The 27,824-nt window shown below is 41.3% G+C and overlaps 1 long non-coding RNA gene across 3 annotated transcripts in view; it reads left to right on the forward strand.

The window, feature by feature from the left end:
- Positions 1–10,126, forward strand: part of LOC132507451 (uncharacterized) — a 117,713-nt gene extending 107,587 nt beyond the window's left edge. For all 3 annotated transcript variants that reach the window (XR_009536198.1, XR_009536199.1, XR_009536200.1), the window contains one exon: positions 7,161–10,126. This is a non-coding gene — a long non-coding RNA (uncharacterized LOC132507451). The remainder of the gene's footprint in view (positions 1–7,160) is intronic.
- The last annotated feature ends 17,698 nt before the right edge of the window (positions 10,127–27,824 follow it).

The following is a 27,824-nucleotide window of genomic DNA, read 5'->3' on the forward strand; positions in this document are numbered from 1 at the left end:
AGTGAAGTCTTTGCCAGTGCTGATGCCAGCTGATGGAGATGCCCAGAGTCTAACTGCTGCACCTCCCCAGGAGTGAGAGTCACCAATGTGCCCCCTTTGGGCCTGGAGCTGCTGCACCCCACGCATCTGGTTCCCTCACACCCAATCATAAGTGAAGGTCTTTCTGCACTGAAACTGGACCATAATGTCTGTATGAGGGGGCCCTCCCTTCAAATGCATGGACACAAGTAACACACACACACACACATCAGGGAAATATGACACTACCAAAAAAACACATTAAGTTTCCACTGACTGACCCCAAAGAAATGGAGATCTATAAACTGCTTTGCAAAACCTTCAGAATAACTGTTTTAAAGGAGCTCAGTAAATTTTAAGAAAACACAGACTGCTCGATGGAATCAGGAAAACAATGTGAACCAAATGAGAAATTCAAAGAGAAGTTATAACATGAACTAAACAGAAATTCTGAAGCTGAAGAATACAATAAATAAAATGAAAAATGCAACAGATTCAACAGCAGACTCAATCAAGCAGAAGAAAAAAATCTGTGAACTCGAAGACAAGTCATTTGAAATCATCCAAGCAGAGGAGAAAAGAGAATAAAGAAAAGAAATCTTGCATGATTTATGGAATACCATCAAAGAACTGCTGCACATTATGGGAGTCCCAGAGAGAGAAAAAGGAGATGTTTATTTAAAGGGAAAATGGTTGAACATTTTCCAAATCTTGGGAGGAAAAATGGACAACCAGACTAATGAAGCTCAAATGACCCCAAATAGAATCAACCCAAAGAAGATCACACGGGGACATGTTATAATCAAATTGTCAAAAGTCAAGGACAGAGAATTTTGAAAGTAGTAATAGAAAAGCTATATGTCATATATAGGAGAACCCCCATAATACTATCAGCAAATTTTTCAGCAAAACCTTGCAGTCTAGGAGAAAGTGGCATGATATACTCAAAGTACTGAAAGAAAAAATTTTCAACCAAGAAGACTATACCCAGAAAATAATCTTTTCAAAGGAAAGAGATAATGTCTTTCTCAGACAAATAAAAACTGAGGGAATTCATCACCCCTAGACCTGCTGGCAAGAAAGGAACAAAGGAACAACAAAACAGTAGCAAAAAAAAGTAAGAAAATAATGAACAAAATGAAAGAAATAAGTCCATATCTATCAATAATTATTTAATGTAAATGGATTAAATTCTCCAATCTAAACAAAGAATGACTGAATGGATTTTAAAAAAGAAAACCACAAGAGCCAACTATATGCTTCCTATAAGAAACTCACTTTAGCTTAAAGGACACATCCAGGAGAAAGCAAAGGAACGTAAAAAGTTATTCCAAGCAAATGTTAATAAGAGAGAGCAGGGTAGTCATAATTATATTGGATAAAATAGAGTATGAGTCCAAAACTGTCACAAGAGACAAAGAAGGTCATTATATTTATGATAATGGGGCCAATTCATCATGAGGGTATAAACACCAAATAGCTGAGTACCAAAATATATAAATAGAACGGAAGGGAGAAATAGGCAGCAATACAATAATAGTAGGGGACTTTAAATAGGTCAGTTTCAACAATGGATAGATCATCCAGACAGAATAATGAGGGAAAAAATGGACCTGAGCAACACTATAGACAAAATGGACCTAACAGACTGTATAGAACATCCATGCAACAATATCAGAATACACATAATCAAGCACACACAGGACATTCTCCAGCACAGATCATATGTGAAGCCATAAAATAAGTCTTAACAAATTTCAAAAGATTTATATTATACAGAATAACTACAATGGTATGAAACTAGAAATGAATAACAAGGAAAAACTGAAAATTCACAGTAGGTTAAAATTGAACAGCATACTCTTGAACAACCACTGGGTTAGAGAAAAATCAAAAGGGAAATTGAAAAGTATCTTGTAATGAATGAGAATGAAAACACAACATACCAAAACTTACAGAATGCAACAAAAACAATTCTAAGAGAAAAGTTTATAATGATAGACACTTACATTAAGAAAAAACCCACATACTTTTACTAAAAAACAAAAACTTTACACCTTAAGAAACTAGAAAAATATAAACTAAGTCCAAAATTAGCAGAAGGTAGGAAATAATAGAGGAGAAATAAATGAAATAAAGACTAGAAAAATAGAAAAGGTCAACAAAATTTAAAGTTGGCTTTTTAAAAAGATAGACAAAAATAACATTTAGCTGGACTAACTAAAAAGAATACTCAAAATTATAAACAAAAGGAGAAAATAAAACTGATACCACAGAAATACAGAGGGTCATAAGGGACTACAATAAAAAATATATTCCAACAAATTGAAATAATTTATTGAAATGGACAATGAAGAAATGGATAAATTCCTGGAAACCTAATACTGAGTCATGAAAAATAAGTCTGAACAGACCAATAAAGAATAAGGAGGTTGAATCATTAGTCAAAAACCTCCCAACAAAGAAAAATCCCAGGACCAGATGGCTAGAGTGGTGAGTTCTACCAAACATTTAAAGAAGAATTAATACCAATCCTTTTCAAAGTCTTCAAAAATTGAGGAGGAACTCTTCCACAATCACGTTAAGAGGCCTGCATTACCCTGATACCAAAGCCGTATAATGACAAGAAAGGAAAATTATAGGCCCTAATAAACATAGACACAAAAATCTCCCCAATACTAGCAAACCTAATTCAGCAGCACATTAAAAGGATCAGTATACCATGGTCAAGTGGGATTCATGCCTGGAACGCAAGGATGGATTGACATTTGTAAGTAAATGTTAACAGAATGAAGAATATATTATAACAATAGATGCAGATGAAGCATTTGACAAAATGCAAGATCTTTAATGATACAAACTCTGAAGAAATTAGGCATATAAGGAGTGTACCTCAACATAATAAAGGTTTTGTATAACAAGCCTACAGCTAACATTATACTTGACAGTGAAAAGCTGAAAGCTTTTCCTCTAAGATCATGAACAAGATAAGATGCTCACTCTAGCCACTTCTGTTCAGTATGGTACTGGAAGTCCTAGCTAGATAAGTTAGGCAAGACAAAAGGAATAAAAGGCGTTCAAATCAGAACGGAAGAATTAAAACTGTCTGTTTGCAGATGACATGATCTTTTATGAAGAAAAAACCCAAGACTCCACCAAAAACAGATCTAATGAATCAATTTGGTAAAGTTGCAGAATAGAAAATCAATATACAGAAATAAGTTGTGTTTCTATACACTAAAATGTACATTACAAAAAATAATTTAAGAAATCTTTCTCAGTTACGAAAACTTTAAATAGAATAAACTACATAGGAATAAATTTAACCAAGGAGGTGGAAGATCTGTAAACTGGAAACTATACAACGTTTTAGGAGGATACAAGTAAATGAAAAGTTATCCTGAGTTCTTGGATTGACAGAATTAATATTGTTAAAACGTCCCTGCTATCCAAAAGTGATTTACAAATCAAAGCAATCCCTTTCAATATTACAATGGCATTTTTCACATCCATAGAAAAATCCTAAATCTTTATATGAAACTGTAAAACACTCCAAATAGCCAAAGCAAACTTGAGAAAGAACCAAAGTCAGGGGCGTCACACTTCCTGATTTCAAATTATATTGCAAAGCTATAGTAATTTTTTTAACCTATTTTTTTAAAAATTGAAGTATAATTGATTTACAATGTTGTGTTAGTTTCAGGTGTGTAACAAAGCTATAGAAATTTTTTAAAAGTGTGCTACTGTCATAAAAATAGTCACATAGACCATTGGAACAGAATAGAGAGCCTAGAAATAAACCCTTACATATATGGTCAACTAATCTTTCACAAGGGTGCTGAGAATACACAATGGGGACAGGATAGTCTCTTCAATAAACGGTGTTGGAAAGACTGGATATCCACATACAAAAGAATGAAAGTGGACACTTAACTTACACCATTCACAAAATCATCTGAAATGGATTAAAGGCTTAAAACATAAGACCTGAACCATAAAACTCCTAGGAAAAACATACAGAAAAATCTCCTTGACGTTGTTTTTGGCTATGATTTTTTGGTTATGTTGCTAAACTCTCAGGCAAAGAAAGCAAAAGTAAAGTGGGACTACATTAAACTAGAAATATTCTGCACAGCAAAAGAAATAATCAAAAAAGGGAAAGAAAGGCTTCCCTGGTGGCGCAGTGGTTGAGAGTCTGCCTGCCGATGCAGGGGACACGGGTTCGTGCCCCGGTCAGGGAAGATCCCACATGCCGCGGAGCGGCTGGGCCCGTGAGCCATGGCCGCAGAGCCTGCGCGTCCGGAGCCCGTGCTCCGCAACGGGAGAGGCCACAACAGTGAGAGGCCCGTACCGCAAAAATAAATAAATAAATAAATAAATAAAAGGAAAAGGCAATCTATGGAATGGGAGAAAATGTTTGCAAACAATGTATCTGATAAGGGATTAATATCCAAAATATATAATGAACTCATACAACTCAACAGCTAAACGAAAGAAAACATTTAACCCAGTTTAAAAATGGGCAAAAGACCTCAGTAGGTATTTCTCAGAGGAGACATACAAATGGACAGCAGATATGTGAAAAGATACTCAACATCACTAATCAACAGGAACACACACACACACAAACAGGAGATCAACTCACACCTGTTAGAATGGCTATTATCAAAAAGCAAAGATAATGATGGTGGTGGACAGGCAACCTTTGTATACTGTTTGTGGAAATGTAAATTAGTAAACGTTTAGGAAAAAACAGTTTCTTCAGAACATTAAAAAAAACTGTTACATGATCTATCAACATCACTTCTGGGTATTTAAAAGAATTGAAGTCAGGATCTTGAAGAGATATCTGTACGCCCATGTTCATTGCATCATTATTCACAATAGCCAAGACAGAGACTACTTAAATTCTCATTGATAATTGGATAAAGAAATGTAGTATATACATAAAATGGATTATTAAGCCTAAAAAAAACAGGAGAATCCTGCCATTTGCAACAACTTGGATGGAACTGGAGGGCATGATGCTAAGTGAAAGTAAGCCAGATACAGAAAGACAAATGCTGCATGATCTTAGTTATAAATGGAATCTAAAATAGGAAAACACGAAAGAAAGAGAGTCGAATGGTAGTTGCCAGGGAATAGGGATAGTGAGAAATGAGGAGGTGAGGTGATGGTTAAAAGGTACAAAGTTTCGGGCTTCCCTGGTGGCGCAGTGGTTGGGAGTCCACCTGCCGAGGCAGGGGACACGGGTTCGTGCCCTGGTCTGGGAGGGTCCCACGTGCCACGGAGCGGCTGGACCCGTGGGCCGTGGCCGCTGGGCCTGCGCGTCAGGAGCCTGTGCTCCGCGGCGGGAGTGGCCACAGCAGTGGGAGGCCCGCGTACCGCAAAAGAGAAAAAAAAAAAGAAAGAAAAGGTACAAAGTTTCACATATATAAGTTCCGGAGACCTAACAGCGTTTAAGCTAACAGTACTGTATTGTATACTTCAAACTCGCTAAGAAGTAGATCTTATGATAAGTGTTCTTACCCAAAAAAAAAAAAAAAAAAAAAAAAAAGGTGTGGGGAAGGAAACTTTGGGAGGTGATGGATGTTTATATACTTGATGGTGGTAATAGTTTCATGGATGTATACTTATCTCCAATCTTATTTCATTGAATACATTGAATATATAATTACATGTCAAACATACCTAAATAAAGTGCTTTAAAAGAACCCAAAATGTTGGCAAAAAGTAAACAACGAGAAGATTTTCTATCATGCAGCTCCTCAACACACAACTTACACAAACATCTCTCTTTTCTTAATAGAGAGGCCTCAAATTTTCCATTAAAAACGTTTATTACAACCTGCTTAGAGGCCTCCCACCCACAGGACTTGCTGTGCTGTACAGCATCATTTAAACAAGCCCCAGCTGAAAACTAAGTTTGGAGAATGACCTACTGGTTCCAGAGGACATTACTTAAAAAAAATTTTTTTTAACATCTTTATTGGAGTATAATTGCTTTACAATGTTGTTAGTTTCTGCTGTATAACAAAGTAAATCAGCTATACGTATACATATATCCCCATATCCCCTCCTTCTTGCGTCCCTCTCCTACCCTCCCTATCCCACCCCTCTAGGTGGTCACAAAGCACCAAGCAGATCTCCCTGTGCTATACAGCTGCTTCCCACTAGCTAGCTATTTTACATTTGGTAGAATATATATGTCAATGCCACTCTCTGACTTCGTCCCAGCTTACCCTTCCCCCTCCCAGAGGACATTACTTTTATTTAAACTAACAATGTTTCCTTTAGTTAAAGCAGGGGCTAATTCTGGTACTTAAACACACACAAACACACCCACACACACCCCTAGCATTACTGTAATCTAATGAAATACATCTAGTCCCTGGTGTAATTAGTCCTATCCCCAACTGATTCTGGATATGTTTCCTTGTATTCATCTTAGTACATGTAACTTGAGTTTCTCAGTTCTCTGGGGCAAAAGTATACACACCATGTTATTTTTCTAATTTTCTGGAGCCCGTGTGCCACAACTACTGAAGCTCACGTGCCTAGAGCCCAAGCTCTGCGACAACAGAAGCCACTGCAATGAGAAGCCCATGTACCACAACGAAGAGTAGACCCCACTCGCCACAACTAGAGAAAGCCTATGCGCAGCAACGAAGACCCAACAATGAAGACCCAATGCAGCCAAAAATAAACAAATAAATTAATTTTTTAAAGGTTGGTATTCTACATACAGAGAACAGGACATGATCAACATTTTAAAGTTTATAAAAATACAAGTTTAATTTCATAAACCATATTTTATATTTTCTTAAAAATTTAAACTTATTACATTTTCCTTTCATTGATGGCTTTTCTTTTTGCTTCCCTTTTTCTTCCATGTTACATTATGGACTGTTAGTGGTTGGTATCAATACCTAGTTCACTGATAGTTACCCTTTCTAATATACATATATCACACCCTGTGTGCAATTCAGCATGACATTAGGTGTATCCACACAGTGAAAATAGATTCCATTAGAGTTTGAAGGTTTCCACATGGCATAAATAGAGGCATGGGCTCACACCACAAATCTGAATAGATATCAACTGAAGTCTTTCTAGTAATCTTACCCTTTTCTTTAAAACAGGCTCACTCCCAAGAAGATCCTGATGAAGGAAGATTGTTTTGAAGCTTAACCAAAGAGCACTCTGCAGCATTATTTCACAGAACCCCTACCCTGGGCTATCTACCAGAGAATGACTGGTCAAAGAAATTGGCATTCCAAAGGACTAATGTCAGCATCATGTGGCATAAATCACTTTCCCTCTCCTTTTTTAAGCAAAAAATTAAATGTCCATAACGAAACAAAAGTGCCTCCACACATTACACCAATGGATCCTGGAGGTTTCTAGCCAAGCTGTGCATCCAAAAATAAATAAGACCTCAGAAAGGACTGTGGATCCAGAGGAGCTGTCAAACCTGCCCTACCCCAGCTCACCAGGCAGCCAGGAAAAAAACATGTAACCTACAAAGGAACCCCTGTTAGGCTATCAGTGGATTTCTCAGCAGAAATTCTACATACCAGGGGAGAGTGAAATGACATATTCAAAGAGCTGAAAATGAACATTTTCACCCAGGAATACTTTATCTGGCCAAATTATCCTTGATATATGGAGAAATAAAGGTTTTCCTAAACAAAAGCTAAGCGAGTTCAGCAACATTAGATTTGCCATGCAAGAAATTCCAAAAGGAGTTCCTTGAATTGAAATAAAAAGATGCTAATTAATAACATGAAAACATAGGAAAGTACACAACAATCTGATAAAGGTAAAATATAGAGAGAATCTGAAAACTGTTTTTCTATATTAGAATGGTATCTTAAGTATATAGTATAAAGGTTAAAAAAGTATTAACTAGTTATTATAATTTGTTAACAAATATACAACATAAAGAGGCAAATTTTGATATCAATTATATAAATGGAGAGGAGTAAAAGGATGGAGACTTTATAGGTGAATAAAGATAAAACTACATTTTATGCTGATAGCAATTTATCAAGGAGATGTTTTATATAACCCCTCATGGTAACCAAAAGCAAAAATGTACAGTAGATTCATGAAACGCAGAAAAACAGGGAGGCAGAGCATACCACCATGGGAAACCACCAATGTACAAATGTAGGCAGAAACAGAGGGGAAAAGAAACAAGAGATGTGAACCAACCAGAAGAAAAACAATAAGATGGCAGTAATTAGTCCTTACATATCAAAATCACTCTAAATATAAATGGATTCAATTTATCAACCAAAAGTCACAGATTGGCTGGCTGAATGAAAAAGAAGGAAGAAATAGAAAACAATGTAACAATAGTAGGGGAGGGAATTCCCTGGCAGTCCAGTGGTTAGGCCTCCACGCTCCACTGCAGGCGGTATGGGTTCCATCCCTGGTCAGGGAAATAAGATCCCACAAGCTGTGCGGTGCAGGCAGAAAACAAACACAAAAACCCAAAAAAACAAACACAATAGTAGGGGACTTCTGTACTGCACTGTCAGCAATGGATAGATCAGACAGAAAATTAACAAGAAAACGTTGGAGTTGGACCACACTTTAGACCAAGTGAACGTAACAGACATATATAGAGCATTCCATCCAACGGTAGCAAAATACACACACTTCTCAATTGTACATGTAACATTCTCCAGGGTAGAGCATATGATAGGACACAAAACAAATCTTAGCAAATTTAAGAAGTTTGAAATTATAAAGAGACCTTCAAGATGGTGAAGGAGTAAGCCATAGAGATCACTTTCCTCCCCACAAATACATCAGAAATACATCTACATGTGGAAAAACACCTACTGAATGCTGGCAGAAGACCCACACTTCCCAAAAAGCAAGAAACTCCCCACATACATGGGTAGGGCAAAAGAAAAAACGGAGATAAAAGAATGAATAGGGACAGGACCTGCACCTCTGGGAGGGAGCTGTGAAGGAGGAAAAGTTTCCACACACTATGAAGCCCCTTCACTGGTGGAGATGGAGGGTGGTGGGGGGGGAAGCTTCGGAGCCATGGAGGACAGCGCAGCAACGGGGGGCAGAGGGCAAAGCAGAGATTCCTGCACAGAGGATCGGTACCAATGAGCACTCACCAGCCCGAGAGGCTTGTCTGCTCACCCGCCGGGTCGGGTGGGGGCTGAGAGCTGAGGCTTCGGCTTCGGAGGTCAGATGCCAGGGAGAGGACTGGGGTTGGCTGCCTGAACACAGCCTGAAGGGGGCTAGTGCACCACAGCTAGCTGGGAGGGTGTCTGGGAAAAAGTCTGGACCTGCCTAAGAGGCAACAGACCGTTGTTTCAGGGTGCACAAGGAGAGGGGATTCAGAGCACCACCTAAACGAGTTCCAGAGACGGGCACGAGCCATGGCTATCAGTGTGGACACCAGAGATGGGCCTGAGACGCTAAGGTTCCTCCTGCAGCCACAAAGAAGCCTGTGTGCAAGCACAGGTCACTATCCACACCTCCCCTCCCAGAAGCCTGTGCAGCCTGCCACTGCCAGGGTCCCGGGATCCAGGGACAACGTCCCCCAGAGAACACACGGCGCACCTCACACTGTTGCAATGTCATGCTGGCCTCTGCCGCCACAGACTCGCCCCGCATTCCATACCCCTCCCTCCCCCTGGCCTGAGTGAGCCAGGGCCCCCAAATCAGCTGCTACTTTAACCCTGTCCAGTCAGGGGTGAACAGATGCCCCCAGGTGGCCTACATGCAGAGGTGGGGCCAAATCCAAAGCTGAACCGCAGGAGCTGTGCTAACAAAGAAGAGAAACAGAAATCTCTCCCAGCTGCCTCACAAGCAGTGGATTAAATCTCCACAATCAACTTGATGTACCCTGCATCTGTGGAATACCTGAATAGACAACGAATCATCCCAAACTGAGGCAGTGGACTTTGGGAGCAACTGTAGACTTGGGGTTTGCTTTCGGCATCTAATTTGTTTCTGGTTTTATGTTTATCTTAGTTTAGTATTTAGAGTTTATTATCATTGGTAGATTTGTTTATTGATTTGGTTGCTCTCTTCCTTTTTTTTAAAAAAAAATATATTTTCCTTTTTCTCTTTTTGTGAGTTTGTATATGTATGCTTCTTTGTGTGATTCTGTCTGTATAGCTTTGCTTTTACCATTTGTCCTAGGGTTCTGTCTGTCCATTTTTTTTTATTTTTAATTTATTTTTAATATTTTTTTATTTTAATAACTGTATTATTTTCTTTCTTTCTTTTTTGCTCCATTTTCTTCTGAGCCATGTGGCTGACAGGGTCTTGGTGCTCTGACCGGCTGTCAGGCCTGTGCCTCAGAGGTGGGAGAGCTGAGTTCAGGACATTGGTCCACCAGAGACCTCCTGGCTCCATGTAATATCAAACAATGAAAGCTCTCCCAGAGATCTCCATCTCAACGCTAAGACCCAGATCCACTCAATAACCAGCAAGCTACAGTGCTGGAAACCCTATGCCAAACAACTGGCAAGACAGGACACAACCCCACCCATTAGCAGAGAGGCTGCCTAAAATCATAATAAGGTCACAGACACCCCAAAACACACCACCAGATGTGGTCCTGCCCACCAGAAAGACAAGATCCAGCCTCATCCACCATAACACAGGCACCAGTCCCCTCCACCAGGAAACCTACACAACCCAGTGAACCAAACTTAGCCACTGGGGGCAGACACCAAAAACAACGGGAACTATGAGCTTGCAGCCTGTGAAAAGGAGGCCCCAAACACAGTAATTGAAGCAAAATGAGAAGACAGATAAACACACAGCAGATGAAGGAGCAAGGTAAAAACCCACCAGACCAAACAAAGAGGAAATAGGCAGTCTACCTGAAAAAGAATTCAGAGTAATGATAGTAAAGATGATCCAAAATCTTGGAAATACAATGGAAAAAATACAAGAAACATTTAACAGGGACCTAGAAGAACAAAAGAGTGAACAATGATGAACAACACAATAAATGAAATTAAAAATTCTCTAGAAGGAATCAATAGCAGAATAACTGAGGCAGAAGAACGGATAAGTGACCTGGAAAATAAAATAGTGGAAATAACTACCACAGAGCAGAATAAAGAAAAAAGAAAGAAAAGAATTGAAGACAGTCTCAGAGACCTCTGGGACAACATTAAACACACCAACATTCGAATTATACGGGTTCCAGAAGAAGAAGAGAAAGAGACTGAGAAAATATGTGAAGCGATTATAGTTGAAAACTTCCTTAATATGGGAAAGGAAATAGTCAATCAAATCCAGGAAATGCAGAGAGTCCCATACAGGATAAATCCAAGGAGAAGCACACCAAGACACATATTAATCACGCTATCAAAAATTAAATACAAAGAAAAAATATTAAAAGCAGCAAGGGAAAAACAAAAAATAACATACAAGGGAATCCCCATAAGGTTAACAGCTGATCATTCAGCAGAAACTCTGCAAGCCACAATGGGGTGGCATGATGTATTTAAAGTGATGAAAGGGAAAAATCTACAACCAAGATTACTCTACCCAGCAAGGATCTCATTCAGATTCGACAGAGAAATTAAAACCTTTACAGGCAAGCAAAAGCTAAGAGAATTCAGCACCACCAAACCAGCTTTACAACAAACACTAAAGGAACTTCTCTGGCAAGAAACACAAGAGAAGGAAAAGACCTACAATAACAGACCCAAAACAATTAAGAAAATGGCAACAGGAACATACATATTGATAATTACCTTAAATGTAAATGGATTAAGTGCTCCAACCAAAAGACACAGACTGGTTGAATGGATACAAAAAATAAGGCCCACATATAGGCTGTCTAAAAGAGACCCACTTCAGACCTAGGAACCCATATAGACTGAAAGTAAGGGGATGGAAAAAGATATTCCATGCAAATAGAAATCAAAAGAAAGCTGGAGCAGCAATTCTCATATCAGACAAAATAGACTTTAAAATAAAGACTATTACAAGAGACAAAGAAGGACACTACATAATGAACAAGGGATCAATCCAAGAAGAAGATATAACAATTGTAAATATTTATGCACCCAACATAGGAGCACCTCAATACATAAGGCAAATACTAACAGCCATAAAAGGGGAAATCGACAGTAACACATTCATAGCAGGGGACTTTAACACCCCACTTTCACCAATGGACAGATCATCCAGACTGAAAATAAATAAGGAAACACAAGCTTTAAATACCAATAAAATGGACAACCTGGAAGAAATGGACAAATTCTTAGAAAAGCACAAACTTCCAAGACTGAACCAGGAAGAAATAGAAAATATAAACAGACAACTCACAAGCACTGAAATTGAAACTGTGATTAAAAATCTTTCAACAAACAAAAGCCCAGGACAACATGGCTTCACGGGTGAATTCTATCAAACATTTAGAGTAGAGCTAACACCTATCCTCTTCAAACTCTTCCAACATATAGCAGAGGGAGGAACACTCCCAAACTCATTCCATGAGGCCACCATCACCCTGATATCAAAACCAAAGATGTCACAAAGAAATAAAACTACAGGCCAATATCACTGATGAACATAGATGCAAAAATCCTCAACAAAATACTAGGAAACAGAATCCAACAGCACAATAAAAGGATCATACAACATGATCAAGTGGGGTTTATCCCAGGAAGGCAAGGATTCTTCAATATATGCAAGTCAATCAGTGGATACACCATATTAACAAACGGAAGGATAAAAACCATATGATCATCTCAATAGATGCAGAAAAAGCTTTTGACAAAATTTAACACCCATTTATGATAAAAACCCTCCAGAAAGTAGGCATAGAGAGAACTTACCTCAACATAATAAAGGCCATATATGACAAACCCACAGCCAACATCATCCTCAATGGTCAAAAACTGAAAGCATTTCCACTAAGATCAGGAACAAGACAAGGTTGCCCACTCTCACCACTCTTATTCAACATAGTTTTGGAAGTTTTAGCCACAGCAACCAGAGAAGAAAAGGAAATAAAAGGAATCCAAATTAGAAAAGAAGAAGTAAAGCTGTCACTGTTTGCAGATGACATGATACTATACATAGAGAATCCTAAAGATGCTACCAGAAAACTACTAGAGCTAATCAATGAATTTGGTAAAGTAGCAGGATACAAAATTAATGCACAGAAATCTGACATTCCTATACACTAATGATGAAAAATCTGAAAGTGAAATCAAGGAAACACTCCCATTTACCATTGCAACAAAAAGAATAAAATACCTAGGAATAAACCTACCTAAGGAGACAAAAGACCTGTATGCAGAAAATTTTAAGACACTGGTGAAAGAAATTAAAGATAATACAAACAGATGGAGAGATATACCATGTTCTTGGATCGGAAGAATCAACATTGTGAAAATGACTCTACCACCCAAAGCAATCTACAGATTCAATGCAATCCCTATCAAACTACCACTGGCATTTTTCACAGAACCAGAACAAAAAATTTCACAATTTGTATGGAAACACAAAAGACCCCGAATAGCCAAAGCAATCTTGAAAAGGAAAAGCAGAGCTGGAGGAATCAGGCTCCCAGACTTCAGACTATACTACAAAGCTACAGTAATCGGGACAGTATGGTACTGGCACAAAAACAGAAAGATAGATCAATGGAACAGGATAGAAAGCCCAGAGATAAACCCATGCACATATGGTCACCTTATCTTTGTTAAAGGAGGCAAGAATATACAATGGAGAAAAGACAGCCTCTTCAATAAGTGATGCTGTGAAAACTGGACAGCTACATGTAAAAGAAGGAAATTAGAACACTCCCTAACACCATACACAAAAATAAACTCAAAATGGATTAAAGACCTAAATGTAAGGCAAGACAGTATAAAACTCTTAGAGGAAAACATAGGCAGAACACTCTACAACATAAATCACAGCAAGCTCCTTTTTGACCCACCTCCTAGGGAAAAGGAAATAAGAAAAAAAATAAACAAATGGGCCCTAATGAAACTTAAAACCTTTGCACAGCAAAGGAAAACATAAAAAAGATGAAATGACAACCCTGATAACTGGAGGAAATATTTGCAAATGAAGCAACTGACAAATGATCAATCTCCAAAATTTACAAGCAGCTCATGCAGCTTAATATCAAAAAAACAAACAACCCAATACAAAAATGGGCAGAAGACCTAAAGAGACATATCTCCAAAGAGGATATGCAGATTGCCAAAAAACACATGGAAGAATGCTCAACATCACTAATCATTAGAGAAATGCAAATCAAAACTACAATGAGGTATCACCTCACACCAGTCAGAATGGCCATCATCAAAAAATCTACAAACAAAAACTGCTGAAGAGGGTGTGGAGAAAAGGGAACCCTCTTGCACTGTTGGTGGGAATGTAAATTGATACAGCCACTATGGAGAACAGTATGGAGGTTCCTTAAAAAACTATAAATAGAACTACCATATGACCCAGCAATCCCACTACTGGGCATATACCCTGAGAAAACCATAACTCAAAAAGAGTCATGTACCACAATGTTCATTGCACCTCTATTTACAATAGCCAGGACATGGAAGCAACCTAAGTGTACATTGACAGATGAATGGATAAAGACGTAGCACATATATACAATGTAATATTACTCAGCCATAGAAAGAAACGAAATTGGGGCTTCCCTGGTGGCGCAGTGGTTGAGAGTCCACCTGCCGATGTAGGGGACACGGTTTTGTGCCACAGCCCAGGAAGATCCCACATGCCGTGGAGCGGCTAGCCCCGTGAGCCATGGCTGCTGAGCCTTCGCATCTGGAGCCTGTGCTCCACAACGGGAGAGGCCACAACAGTGAGAGGCCCACGTACCACAAAAAAAAAAAAAAAGAAGAAAAAAAAGAAATGAAATTGAGTTATTTGTAGTTAGGTGGATGGACCTAGAGTCTGTCATACAGAGTGAAGTAAGAGAAAAACAAATACCGTATGCTAACATATGTATATATGGAATCTAAAAACAGAATGGGTTCTGTAGAACCTAGGGGCAGGACAGGAATAAAGACACAGACATAGAGAATGGACTTGAGGACAGGGGGAATGGGAAGCGTAAGCTGGGATGAAGTGAGAGAGTGGCATGGACATATATATACTACCAAAAGTAAAATAGATAGTGCAAAGCAGCTGCAGAGCACCGGGAGCTCAGCTTGGTGCTTTGTCATCACCTAGAGGGGTGGGATAGGGAGGGTGGGAGGGAGACGCACGAGGGAGGGGATATGAGCGTGTATGTATACATATAGCAGATTCACTTTGTTACACAGCAGAAACTAACACAACATTGTAAAGCAATTATACTCCAATAAAGATGTTAAAAAAAATTATACCAATTATATTTTCTGACACAGTGATTAGAAACTAGAAATCAACAACAAGAGGAAAGCTGGAATATCTACAAATATGTGGAAACTAAACACCACCTTTCTGAACAACCAATGGGCCAAAGAAGAAATCAAAAGGGAAATAAAAAATTATCTCCAAACAAATGAAAGTAGATACACACATATTGAATCCTAGGGGGTGTGGCAAAATCAGTTCTGAAAGGAAAGTTTTAGAGATAACTGCAAATATTAAGAAATTAGAAAGATCTCAAATAAACAAGCTAACTTTACACCTCAAGGAACTAGAAAAGAACAAATTAAGCTGAAAGTTAGTAGAAGGAAGGAAATAATAAAGATCAGAGCAGAAGTAAATGAAATAAAGACCAGAAAAACAATAAAAAGGGTCAACAAAACAAAGGTCTGGTTTTTCAAAAACATTTTAAAAAATCAGTAAACATTTAGTTAAAGAAGAAACGACTAAACTTATAAATGAAAGAGAATACATTACAACTGACACTATAGAAATACTTAGGCTCATAAGAGGCTATAAACAATTATATGCCAACAAATTAGATAATCTAGAAGAAATGAATAAATCCCTAGAGACACACAACCTACTAAGACTGAATCAGGAGGAAATAGAAAATTTAAACAGACCAGTAATAAGAAACTGAAACAGTAATTTTTAAAAACCCAACACAGAAAACCCCAGGACCAGATGGCTTCACTGATGAATTCTACCAAACATTTAAAGAATTAATGCCAAATCTTCTCAAACTCTTCCAAATGATTGAAGAGAAGGGAATACTTCCAAACATATTCTACAAGGCCAGCATTACCCTGATACCAAAGCCAGATAAGGACAGTACAAGGAAAGAAAACTACAGACCAATATCCCTGATGAATATAGATGCAAAGAATATTAGTAAACCAAATTCAAGAACACATTAAAAGGATTATACATGATGAGCAAGGGAGATTTACCCCTGGGACGCAAGGATGGTTCAATATATGCATATCAATAAATATGATACATCCCATTAATAGAATGAAAGATAAAAATTACATGATCACCTCCATAGATGCAGGAAAAGCATTTGACAGAATATAACATCCTTTCATGACAAAAACCCTTAACCTACTGTGTATAGGAGAAACACACTTTAACATAATAAAGGCCAAATATGACAAACCCACAGCTAACAATCTACTCAATGCTGAAAAATTGAAAAACTTTTCTCTAAGATCATTGTCAAGACAAGGATACCCACTCTCATCACTCTTATTCAATACAGCACTGGAAGTCCTAGCTAGAGCAATTAGGCAAGACAAAGAAATGAAATGCTTCCAAATCAAAAAGAAGTAAATTGCCACCATTTGCAGATGATATAATTTTACATATAGAAAATCCCAAAGACTCAACCCAAAACTGTTGGAAATAACAAAATCAGTAAAGTTGAAAGATAAAAAAAAGAAAAAAAAATCAACATACAGAAATCAGCATTTCCATATATATGAATAATGAAACATCTAAAAAAGAAATGAAGGAAACTAGCCCATTTTAATAGCTTTAAAAGCAATAAAATGCCTAGCAAAGATTTTAACCACTTAAGTGAAACTGTACAATGAAAAGTACAAGACTTTGTTGAAAGAAATCAGAGGCAAAAACAAATGGAAAGACATTTGATGTTCATGAATTGAAAGATTTAATATTGTTAGAATGGTCATGATTTAGATATAGATAACAGATTTATAGATATAGGTCACCATCAATAGATTCAATTCTATCCCTATCAGAATTCTAATGGCATTCTTTACAGAAATAGAAAAAAAAAATCCCAAAATTTGTATGGAACCACAAAACACCCTGAGTAGCCAAAGCAATCCTGAGAAAGAAGAACAAAGTTGGAGGTATCACACCTCCTGATTTCAAAATACACAACAAAGCTATAGTCATAAAAACAGTATGGTATTAGACTAAAAATAGACACACAGACCAGTAGATCAGAATAGAGAGCCCAGAATGAAACCCTCCTAATACGGTCAAAATATTTGACAAGGGAGCGAAGAACACTCAATGGGCAAACGATGGTCTCTTCAATCAGTGGTGTTGAGAAAACTGGGTCAACACATGCAGAATAATGAAATTGGACCCCTATCTTACAACACTCACAAAAATTAACTTGAAATCAATCATAGACATAAGACCCGATATCATAAAACTCCTGGAAGAAAACATAGGGTAGAAGTTCCTCAACATCGGTGTTGGCAATGATTTTTTAGATATAACACCAAAAGCACAAACGATAAAAGCAAAAAAACAACCAATGTGACTACATCAAACTTAAAAGCCTCTGCACAGTAAAGGAAACAATTAAATGAAAAGGCAACCTACAGAATGGGAGAAAATTTTTGCAAACCATATATAGGGGTTAATATCCAAAACATATAAAGAACTCATACAACTCAATAACAATCTGATTTTAAAATAGGCAAAGGGATGAAACAGACATTTTCCCAAAGAAAACATGCAAATAGTTAATAGTAGGTACATGAAAAGATGTACATGAAACATGTACATGTTAATAGGTACATGAAAAGAGAAATGTAAATCAAAAGCACAATAAGCTAACACCTCACACCTTTAAGAATGGCTATAACCAGGAAGACAAGGGATGGCAAGTGTTGGCAAGGATGAAGAGAAAAGGGAACACATCGTGTACACTGGGAATGCAAGTCGGTTCAGCTACTATGGAAATCAATATAGACGTTTCTCAAAAAAATAAACAGATCTACCCTATGATGTAGCAATTCCATTTCTGGGTACATGTCATAAGGAAATGAAAAGAGGTTTTTTAAGAGATATATGCACTCCCATGTTTTTTATAGCATTATTCTTAATAGCTCAGATATAGAAACAACCTAGGTGCCCATCAACAGATGAATGGATAAAGAAGATGAGGTATACACATATGTGCAATGAAATACTATTCAGCCATGAGAAAGAAGTATATCCTGCCACTTGCAACAACATGGATGGATCTTGGGGACATTAGGCAGAATGACATAGTCAGACAGAGAAAGACAAATACTGTATGATATCACTTACACATGGAATCTAAAAAAAGCCTAACCCATAAAAACAGAGTAAATGGTTACTAGGGGATAATGAGGGGGGAGTTAGAACATGTTTTTTTAAGTGTACAAACTTGCAACAAGAGTAAATACGTCCTTGAGATCAAATACAGAGTATAGTGAATATAGACAACAGTATATTTTAATCAAACATGCTAAGAGACTAGAACCTAATATTCCATCCACTATAAAGAAATTATAATTATGGTTTATGTTAAAGGGGCTAATTATCACTACAATGGTAATCATATTACAATATATAAATGTATCAAATTAACATGTTGTACACCTTAAATTTATACAATGCTGTATGTTAAGTATATTTCAATTAAAAAAAAAATTGGCATTCCAGAAACTAGAATCCAGGTATGCTTGAATTTCTCTTTCATTATGTCTCAGGGTCAAGATAAAGAGACAACCTGGGCTAGCAATTTTGACTCAATACCTTATATCAGGTATTTTGCTAAGAAATTTTTGCACGTTATATCATACAATGTGAAGGATTAAATACAAAAAATAAATTTGTCTATATCTTCTACCAATGGAGGAAAACTTGGTTTGGGACATTCACTGATGGGGGAAGGGAATTGTACTGGATATTCACTTCACAATAGAAAATTAAGTCACATGTGGACACTGTAGAGAATGTAAGCAATAGGGTCAACTTGATCATGGTACATTGTCATTGATCACTGCAATCAATACTACAGAATAATGAACAATATATAGTATAAGGACTCTGGATGAAAATAATACCCATATTTCCAGTTTTCAGACCAGGATTCCTTTTTTTGTACTACTTTTTTGACACAGGACTGTTTACAGACCAGTAGAATAATTTTGAATGGAATAATCAATATAAAAAAGAAAGAAAACAATGCATCTAGAGATCAAAGAGACAGCTAGAAGAAAATAGTTATTCTAGAAGAAGCCATATTCAGACTACCAACAAATAAAGTGAAGCAACTTATTAGATATAGGGTTTTTTCAAATGTTATAGTTCCCAATAAGCTATGGGTTACAGGAACTTCCATCTGAGGGCATGCTGGGGAGAAGACTTTTCTGGGGTTTTTTTGGGGGGTGGGGGTGTGGTTGCACCACGTGGCTTGTGGGATCTCAGTTCCCTGACCAGGGGTTGAACCCTGGCCACGGCAGTGAAAGCCCGGAATCCTAACCACGAAGCCACCAGGGAACTCCCAAGATGATGTATTTCTCTTCATACTTCCCTTTTGGGTGTCTGAGACAGCATTTACTCAAATCCTAGTAGTGAATGTGCATCGCTTGGGAACACGTGGCCATAGGTGGCTGATGGCTCCAGGCCCATTTGAATGGATGGTCCAAAAGGAAAGTCCATGAAATAATGAAGGATCAGGCTGGTTAGGAATAAAGAAATAAACAATATGTCCATCTCCAAGGTACTACCTGTGCTGAAGACTGCATCTCTGGTAAGTTCTGAAGTTAATATGCAAGCAGAGGTAACATTTGTTTATCAGCATCTTGTGCCTGAGGGGCCTAGGGGCCCACACAGACCCTGCCCAAAATCCACATCCATCCTCCCCTACCCCTAGTAACCTAATCATATAAGGTCATTGACCTTATCCTTGGTTGGGGGTGGAGACACAACTGCCCCTGGTTGAGAACTGTTGTTCTCCATAAGTTATGAAGATAGTGGTTTTGGGTATATCAGAGTCTCAAAAGACTCGTTTGTATCCAAGAATCTGTGATTCTACCAACTGGCTTGCAAGACCTGGTGTTCTGACCTCTGTTCTCCATGGATGGAGAGGAAATTCAACCTCATCAGGAGAGCTCCTTTCCTGATACAACCCTGAAAGAAGAGTGTTGCTTCTAGATTCAGGTGTTTTTCATCTGGACTTGGTGGCTGCCTGTGTCTAAACGTCTGTCCGTAAGAGATGGGCTTGTAGTCATATCAAGTGGGCACATTCACTGAAGGCATGATTTCAACCATGCCTGAACTGGGACATCCATCTGAGCCAGAGAAGGTGATTTTTCCTTTGGATCACAGCTCTTAGCAGACGGGGGAAAGGTTTTAAGGAATGCTTGTATACCTGAGGACTTGAGTATTCTGGGTAGGGAAGGGGAAGCAGATCACTGTTTGCCCTAGGACTCATTAAGTGGGAGATATTAAGACATCAACTTTCAGGGAAAGGGCAAGAGAGGTAATAGTGTATGAGGAGCCTGGCATTCTAGCCAACCAATGTAGGAGCCACTCCTAGCCAGGTGTGGATAGTTGCCCTGAATTTGCACCTAGTTTGCAAGGACCAGGTGAAAGATATAAATAGGATCCCCAAGATTAGGCCTAACAGACATTGCCCTCTGCCTGACAGATCAGGGGGCAACTGAGCTGGAATCTTACTTCTTCTGAGGTCCATGTCTCCTTTTTTCTACCCTAGCTATGGTTTTAGAACCAAAGAGCTCAGCACCCGGAGCAGAGCAGAAGTGGGTCCATGACTGCCCCGGCAGAAGGCCGCAATGCCAGACCTCCCCTGACTGTTCCCTGGGACCGAAACCAAGCAACCTGTCCACCATGGTTGGGCTGTACCTCACAGGCCTGCAAGCCTTGTAGATACTCAGCCTTGAGACTGAAGGAAGAGCCAGAGACAGTGACAAAGACATCAATGGTTTATTGGACAGGGATCTTACACATCCAAAGCAGAAGTGTCCTAGAGCAACACCCCACCATGTACGGCAGTAGGACATGGCTGCAATCTTTGACACTGGGGGAGAAGGAGGCTACCATTTATAGGGGGAATTGATGTCAGGTTGGCTTATCAGTTACCGTGGAAACCAGCAGCTAGGCAGGGGCAAGCATGTAGGCAGATACTAGTTAAGCCCTATAATTAAGAGGATTGGATAGTCATGTGAGTGAAGCAGGGACTGTTGGAGCAGGGGGATGTAGAGAGAACAAGAGAACAGCCATCTTGAATGACCTGACCATACACTGCCCCCCTACATATCCCACATGACCCTTGTAATCTTGGTCTGCCCCTCTTCCACGATATCCCTGGGGTCAGCTATGTAGAGGTGCACTGCTACCAGATACCACAAATTCGATACAGACAACAGCAGCTAGAGAGTACTGAGAGTCCAAAAGGTGGGTAAACTTTGGGGCCAGGTGCTTATCGGGTCAGTTGTTTATGGAATTCCAGAGGAGGACAACAGTGGTATCTCACTGTAGACCCACCAATCAGACTCATTTTGCAGTGAGGCCACCGTTGTCACCCAGTCTGCAAACAGATTCCCTCCGCTCAGACTAGAGACGAAATGTAAGGTGTCTAACCAACTCGATACAGGGAAGATCATGACCATTAAGCAAAAATACAAGCAGTGACAGCATTCTTTTTTTTTTTTTTTTTTTTGCAGTACGCGGGCCTCTCACTGTTGTGGCCTCTCCCGTTGCGGAGCACAGGCTCCGGACGCGCAGGCTCAGCGGCCATGGCTCACGGGCCCAGCCGCTCTGCGGCATGTGGGATCCTCCCGGACCAGGGCACGAACCCATGTCCCCCGCATCGGCAGGCGGACTCTCAACCACGGAGCCACCAGGGAAGCCCAGTAACAGCATTCTGACATAACACCACCCCTGCCTGTGGTTTTTGTCCTGAGCTGCAGTACCATACCACCTGTCCACCCTCAGTCCCCACGGCCGGTGCCAAACACTAGAGAGGGGGTTTAACAGACCATAGGGTTAATATACTGGCGTCTCTCTACAGTAAGGGGCCTGGATTTATTACCTTAGTAGTCTTAGGTGGGGCTGGGTAGAAGAAAGGTGAAATCTATTAATTCCTTTTTAGTCCCAATCTCCATGGGACGGCAAACCCAAGCCGCCAGGGGACTTACCTGCCAGTCCCAGGGCCATTTATAATATGTTCCCCTGGGGGTAGATTCTGTGGGAAGGGCAAAAGTGAGTTACTGTCCTGATCATTAGTTGGCAATGGTCCTGGGCCGCTCAACAGTTGAACTCGGATAGTGTTGACCAGTTGCCTCTGGGTTAACACGGCATGGGCACTGGGATGATTGCTGCTGGGATGTTTAGCTGTAAATTTGTATGAGCTGCGTTAGCCTCCTGGTCCACAGGTTGAGACAGCAGGTCTCCCGTCTCAATTGTTGTTTAAGTAGGCCGCTCATCCTTCAATTAGCCTGGCAGCAGTGGGGTTGAAGAGCAGGTGAAAATGCCAGGTATAGCATTTTATCGGCCCAGGCCTGAACTTCATGGCCGCTAAAGTGGGGTTTTTTGCATTGCTTAACAACGCAGGTAGGCCTTTTGTAATACCTTCCACCTGTTGTAAGGCCTCGTAGGCTGCATATAGCTTTGCTCCATCACACTGTATCGCTGCTCTGCCCCCTGCCATAGCTGGGACCAGAAGCCCAAGGGTACCTTTATTGTTTTGCCGTTGTCACAGGCCTCAAACAAACCCTTCAGCGTAACTGGCCACGTCCAATTCACAAGCCTGTCCCTCAGTGAATATCCTTAAAGCCTGTGTCTGTAATTGTTTGGGGGTGGCAGATCAGGGGTATGTTTGTATTTTGTAGATAACAACAACAACAAAAAACCCAGAAAGTCTCTTGCGTTTTGTCTGTATTCACCAGCCCTCCTCATGCACTGGGCTGCTGCTTTTAAACTGGAAAGGGGCTCTAAGGTTAACAGGATGTCATCAATACAATGGGACAGAAAGACAACTCTCACAGTAGTCAGCTGCCGTGGGGCCCCACATGCTGGTGGACGGCCACCCCAGGATTACCCCCGCAACTTTCCATTCCCCGTCCTTATTCCCCAGCATCTCGGCTCTCCCGGGAGTTTCCTCAGCGTTTTGGCTGACTCACCATTTGTTGAGCTGCACCCCGCAGGCCTGCAAGCCTTGTTGACGCCCAGCCTTGTGACCGAAGAAACTGCCCGGAGATAGTGACAAAGACCTCAGTGGCTTATTGGACAAGGGATCTTACACGTCCAAAGCACAAGGGTCCTAGAGCCACAACATACCACCTTCGGCAGAGAGCAGGAAGGACGTAACAATCCTCACTCGGGGGGGAGGAGGCTACCATTTATAGGGGGAATTGACGTCAGGTTGGCTCATCAGTTACCAAGGAAACCAACAGCTGGGGCAGTGGGTAGGCAGTTACTAATTAAGCCCTATAATTAAAAGGATTGGATAGTCATGTGAGTGAAGCAGGGACTGGTCGAGCAGGGGGATGTAGAGAGAGCAAGAGAACAGCCATCTTGAATGACCTGACCATACACTGCCCCCCTACATATCCCACATGACCCTTGTAATCTTGGTCTGCCCCTCTTCCACGATATCCCTGGGGTCAGCTATGTAGAGGTGCACTGCTACCAGATACCACAAATTCGATACAGACAACAGCAGCTAGAGAGTACTGAGAGTCCAAAAGGTGGGTAAACTTTGGGGCCAGGCGCTTATCGGGTCAGTTGTTCATGGAATTCCAGAGGAGGACAACAGTGGTATCTCACTGTAGACCCACCAATCAGACTCATTTTGCAGTGAGGCCACCGTTGTCACCCAGTCTGCAAACAGATTCCCTCCGCTCAGACTAGAGACGAAATGTAAGGTGTCTAACCAACTCGATACAGGGAAGATCATGACCATTAAGCAAAAATACAAGCAGTGACAGCATTCTTTTTTTTTTTTTTTTTTTTGCAGTACGCGGGCCTCTCACTGTTGTGGCCTCTCCCGTTGCGGAGCACAGGCTCCGGACGCGCAGGCTCAGCGGCCATGGCTCACGGGCCCAGCCGCTCTGCGGCATGTGGGATCCTCCCGGACCAGGGCACGAACCCATGTCCCCCGCATCGGCAGGCGGACTCTCAACCACGGAGCCACCAGGGAAGCCCAGTAACAGCATTCTGACATAACACCACCCCTGCCTGTGGTTTTTGTCCTGAGCTGCAGTACCATACCACCTGTCCACCCTCAGTCCCCACGGCCGGTGCCAAACACTAGAGAGGGGGTTTAACAGACCATAGGGTTAATATACTGGCGTCTCTCTACAGTAAGGGGCCTGGATTTATTACCTTAGTAGTCTTAGGTGGGGCTGGGTAGAAGAAAGGTGAAATCTATTAATTCCTTTTTAGTCCCAATCTCCATGGGACGGCAAACCCAAGCCGCCAGGGGACTTACCTGCCAGTCCCAGGGCCATTTATAATATGTTCCCCTGGGGGTAGATTCTGTGGGAAGGGCAAAAGTGAGTTACTGTCCTGATCATTAGTTGGCAATGGTCCTGGGCCGCTCAACAGTTGAACTCGGATAGTGTTGACCAGTTGCCTCTGGGTTAACACGGCATGGGCACTGGGATGATTGCTGCTGGGATGTTTAGCTGTAAATTTGTGTGAGCTGCGTTAGCCTCCTGGTCCACAGGTTGAGACAGCAGGTCTCCCGTCTCAATTGTTGTTTAAGTAGGCCGCTCATCCTTCAATTAGCCTGGCAGCAGTGGGGTTGAAGAGCAGGTGAAAATGCCAGGTATAGCATTTTATCGGCCCAGGCCTGAACTTCATGGCCGCTAAAGTGGGGTTTTTTGCATTGCTTAACAACGCAGGTAGGCCTTTTGTAATACCTTCCACCTGTTGTAAGGCCTCGTAGGCTGCATATAGCTTTGCTCCATCACACTGTATCGCTGCTCTGCCCCCTGCCATAGCTGGGACCAGAAGCCCAAGGGTACCTTTATTGTTTTGCCGTTGTCACAGGCCTCAAACAAACCCTTCAGCGTAACTGGCCACGTCCAATTCACAAGCCTGTCCCTCAGTGAATATCCTTAAAGCCTGTGTCTGTAATTGTTTGGGGGTGGCAGATCAGGGGTATGTTTGTATTTTGTAGATAACAACAACAACAAAAAACCCAGAAAGTCTCTTGCGTTTTGTCTGTATTCACCAGCCCTCCTCATGCACTGGGCTGCTGCTTTTAAACTGGAAAGGGGCTCTAAGGTTAACAGGATGTCATCAATACAATGGGACAGAAAGACAACTCTCACAGTAGTCAGCTGCCGTGGGGCCCCACATGCTGGTGGACGGCCACCCCAGGATTACCCCCGCAACTTTCCATTCCCCGTCCTTATTCCCCAGCATCTCGGCTCTCCCGGGAGTTTCCTCAGCGTTTTGGCTGACTCACCATTTGTTGAGCTGCACCCCGCAGGCCTGCAAGCCTTGTTGACGCCCAGCCTTGTGACCGAAGAAACTGCCCGGAGATAGTGACAAAGACCTCAGTGGCTTATTGGACAAGGGATCTTACACGTCCAAAGCACAAGGGTCCTAGAGCCACAACATACCACCTTCGGCAGAGAGCAGGAAGGACGTAACAATCCTCACTCGGGGGGGAGGAGGCTACCATTTATAGGGGGAATTGACGTCAGGTTGGCTCATCAGTTACCAAGGAAACCAACAGCTGGGGCAGTGGGTAGGCAGTTACTAATTAAGCCCTATAATTAAAAGGATTGGATAGTCATGTGAGTGAAGCAGGGACTGGTCGAGCAGGGGGATGTAGAGAGAGCAAGAGAACAGCCATCTTGAATGGCCTAACCCTACATGGGCCCACTGAGCTGGGTGTTTCAACAGTAATGTAGATGAGCAGCCGGTAAAATACCAGAGGCTACAGCTTAGCTCTGACAAAAGTGCAGCTGATGAAGTCCACCATGGGGTGCAGATACTTCTGCGGCTGCAGTACAGCACCAGTGACCAGCTCCCAAAGAAACTGTGCAGTCATCCTGGACTTTGTATTGGGAAGACAGTGTGGTCCCGTGATCCCCTGCGTGAAAGCCATTGTGATTCTTCTCTCCTGTGTTGGTGGAACTGAGAAAAGCAAAGGTTATCATTGCAACACGAGTGTCTGGGCTTGATCATAAATAGAACTGGATTCTGTTGGAATGTGAAGTTAGACAAAGGAAACACCATATTCTGGGCTATAATGGGGCCTGAGGGCATCATGAGGGATGTATTTGACAGTCTAGGAGGTGGTAGGTAGTAGAAGCCAGCTTGCAGGAAGGAACAAAGTATAGGACTCCTGAAATAAAAGCCACCATAAATAAGGAGGGTTTGTCTAGCCACCGGGATAAGACTTGACAATTAGGCTTTGTGGGGAGAGGAGAGCAAATGTTCGGTTCAACCTCCATGCTGACCTACATCTCTAGGGGGCAGGGCACATGAACCTCTTAGAATAGAGAGGGCTGTGTGTTAATAATGGAAGAGCTCAAGCATTAGGGGCCCATGTTCTCTACTATGGGATCCTCCTTCAAAAAATTGCAGGATGGAAAAGAGAAGACCTTTCCCTACCAACTGAGGAAAGCTGGCATTATAGATTCCATAATATACAGGGATCATCAAAACCCAGGAGCAAGTCAGCACCTCCAGTGGGGTGGCCAAAGGAGAGGATTGGAGACCTGGGGTGGCTGGTGTGTAGACCTAGGCGAAGGGTTGATGGAAGAGATAAAGTCACAGGGATCTAAAAGCAAGCAGAGATGCCAGCAGCTGCCCCACAGTCACTGGAAGTTAGAGTTTCCTTGGGGATGGTTGCAACAGTATATTAGCAGCTCAGGGATCCAAACTGGCCACTAGAGCCATGGAATGGACAAACACTGGCTAAAAAGGTGGAGAGATTCGGGCAACCAAGTTAAGGGGAGGCCATCCCATAAAAGGCAAGTGGGAGGCTGTCCTACATCTAGAGCAGGAAGCAAAAGAGTGGACTCTGCAGACACAAGCTGCTTTTGCAAGAGGTGGAGGTCATTGTACAACTTGCTGGTCTTCTCTGGACCTTGGATTCCCGGACATCTGTGAAATACAGACACTGATGCTGCCACTGAACTCACAGGGCTGCAGTGAGGTGCAGATGAAATCGTGGGCTGAGGGTGCTCTATGAACTCTAAGGTGATGTGTGTGTAGTTTTACAAACATCAGTGACAGGTGTCCAGGACCCAGGTGGGGTGAAATTGAGTGTGTCAACAAGGAAGTAAATTGCCCCACTTCTTGATGCGAGTTCTTGGGAAACCGGGGCTGGGAGGCTTACATTACAGGGCGTGTATAAGAAGCCAGTGCCTGCCCAGGAAACTCTATCTGCCTGGAGCTTCTGGAGCCCTAGAGGAAGCAACAGTGAGTGTCTCTGTCCTTGCCTCTCATTCTGTTTTCCCAATGTCTGGTGAATATCTTCTTGCCTGTCTGGGTGGTTTACCCTAGGGGTGTTGAGGAAGGCAGGTCTGTGCAGCTGCTCCCGTCTCGGAGGGTAGCTGTTGCAGGTGAGGGCACAATGGAGTACTAAGGAGCGCTCTTCATTCTGTTCCCTTTGCTCGGTGGGA

Source organism: Lagenorhynchus albirostris, chromosome 16 (genome assembly GCF_949774975.1).
Source record: "Lagenorhynchus albirostris chromosome 16, mLagAlb1.1, whole genome shotgun sequence".
Taxonomy (NCBI): Eukaryota; Metazoa; Chordata; class Mammalia; order Artiodactyla; family Delphinidae; genus Lagenorhynchus; species Lagenorhynchus albirostris.